The following is a 2685-nucleotide window of genomic DNA, read 5'->3' on the forward strand; positions in this document are numbered from 1 at the left end:
TCCTAAGTTACTTAGAAGTACAACGTGGTCAGTCTTATTTTCAAAACCAAAATCGAGACATAATTCCTTATCAAAGATGCCTGGCACATGATCCTCTTACACCAGAGAAAGACAACTGGGGGAAACCCTCTGCACTCTATCAAGCTGATTTATAAGCTTTTAAAGAGGCAGATGGGTTAACAAATTCTGGTAGAGCATACCAGTTGTCAGCAAAGTCTCAGAAATCATTTTTTGTCCCCAAGTAGCAACTCAGTTGCTATAAAGTGTTGCTAGGAGACAGGGGTTCTTTGGTGAGGTGATCAGCAACAGGAAGGCCGACAGCAGGTAGACACACAGCTGGGGCGGCAGCAGGTGGTCTGACAGCACACAGGGCGGCTGCCAAGGCTGGCAGCAGCTGGACCCACATTCCTGGGCTTGGCACCCAGGCAGGCAGCAGCACGTGGGGTGGTAGCAGATTCTGTGGCAGTACACAGGGGCACAGTACACCGACTGGCAGCAAGGCTGGCCGCAGCTGGACCCACTGAAGGTTTGTCCACAGCTGCTGGACCCACAGCAGGTGGGCTGACAGCAGGTGGTCACACAAGTAGGCTTGTGCAGGTGTCCTACAGCAGGTGGTTTCACTAGTTTGATAGCAAGTTGGAGGGCAAGAGGGCTGGCAGCAGATGGACTCACAGCAGGTGGGCTGACAGCAGGGTTTGCTGCAACAGGTGGGCTGGCAGCAGCTGGTCACACAGGTAGGTTTGTAGCAGGTGGTCCTGCAGCAGGTGGTTTGACAGCACGTGCGGGGGCAGCAGGCTGGCAGCAGCTGGACTCACAGCAGGTGGTCCTGCAGCAGGTGGGCTGACAGCGCGGGGAGCAGCACGAGTGGGTCATTGTGTCAGTGGTGGAGGGTGGACTCCGGCTCAGAGCTGAGTTTCTCAGATTCTGAGGACTCCTCCTGTTCTGGCTTTTATATCCTGGACCCCAATGTTGGGACCAATAAGCAGGACTTTCCTGGTTGTTATTTATGTTATTGTTGTAGTTTTGGATAATTGTCATGGAGGAAGTGCTTTCTTAGTGTTTTATAGAGGCCTCTGTAAATTAGTGTTTGATCTTTTCCTTAAGTGGGTCTAGTACTTAAGAATCTTTCGTAGAAGTGAAAAGATCAGGAATCATCACCAGCAGCATTTCTGGTCATGTGACCTCATCTGGTCATGGGTAGTTCCTGCTGGCTCTGTGAAGGGCAGAACTGTTCTCCCTTCTCAGCTTTGCTCCTTTGGCTCTACTTAGATTGAGACGTGCCTCGAAAGGGTCGGGATGCTGATGCATTCTGTGATGAATGAAGCCTGCTTGAGTTCAAGGCTGATCTCCGACAAAGTCAGAGTTAAGACTTCCACATGTATCTATCTATATATATATATATATATATATATATATATATATCTACATTTGACAACTGGTTTGAAATGTTTCCCAGTTTTATCAGGGTCATCTGAGTGGAGGATGGTTGCCACAGTGTTTTTCAAATGAAAATCAGCACCAAAACTGGAACAGAGGCAAAGCTGAATCCTATTTTCAAACAGCATCCCTTCCTTACTGCTTCAGTGCTATTTTCTAGTTAGGCTAATGACCTCTGGTGAGACATCCCAACTTGCATATACTTTCTTCTATAATTTGTGACAAGCGGGTTAGATAGGAGAATAACTAAGGCATGTTTGAATCTGTAAATTTACATATTCCAACAAATGTGGAATCTCAGCCACAATTTCTTAAAGCTTTTAGGCCTCATTTTCTCTCTTTTAGATATATGTGCTAGAGTATGATTCCCATGAAATGGGAAAACATACAGTCAATAGCAGTAGAAATGATAAAATGATAGTGTAGAATGGATAAATTGATAATGTAGTTCCATTGGCAGAAAGAAGGAAAACAATTAAAATGTGTATGGAACCACAAAATAGCCAAAGCAATAGTGATAAAGAAGAACACAGCTGGAAGCATCATTTCCTTGATTCCAAACAGTATTACAGAGCTATACTAACAAAACAGTGTGGATTGGAAAAAAACCGGCACCTAGATCAGTGGAATCGAATAAAGAGGCCAGGAATAAGTCCACACATTCTATGGCCTACTAATTTATTCCAAAGGAGCCAAGAATATATTAATGCAACAAGGAATTGCAATCTTTTAAATAAATTGTGGCGGGAAAACTGGGCAGCCATGTGCAAAAGAATGAAACTGGACTCCTCAGACTCAATGGACTCTTCCTGAGGATATCTCCCTGTTTACGACCATGCGGATGGGCCTTGAGGACAGTAAGCCAAATGAAATGATCTAGAGAGAGACAAATACCGTGTGATCTCACTTATACATGGAATCTTAAAATTTTTTCTAAAACTGAGCTCATAGATAGAACAGATCAGTGGTAGCCAGAAGTGGGAGGTGGGGTGGGTGAAATAGGTAACTCAAAATGGATTAAAAACTTGAACTTAAGATCCTGGCTAATAAAAACCCTGGAAGAGAAAATAGATAGTGAGCTGCTTGACATTGGTCTCAGGGTAGACTTTTTGGATTTGACACCAAAAGTAAAGGCAACAGATCTAAAAGTGGGACTAATTAAAGAGTTTATGCCTGGAAAGGAAACTATCAACAAAAATGAAAGGAAACCTACTGAATTCAGAGAAAATATTTTCAAATCATATTTCA

The 2685-nt window shown here is 43.9% G+C and overlaps 1 pseudogene; it reads right to left on the bottom strand.

The window, feature by feature from the left end:
* Positions 1–279: 279 nt before the first annotated feature.
* LOC108635024 lies at positions 280–934 on the bottom strand (annotated as a pseudogene).
* Positions 935–2685: the final 1751 nt, after the last annotated feature.

This window comes from Capra hircus, unplaced genomic scaffold, assembly GCF_001704415.2.
Source record: "Capra hircus breed San Clemente unplaced genomic scaffold, ASM170441v1, whole genome shotgun sequence".
Taxonomy (NCBI): domain Eukaryota; kingdom Metazoa; phylum Chordata; class Mammalia; order Artiodactyla; family Bovidae; genus Capra; species Capra hircus.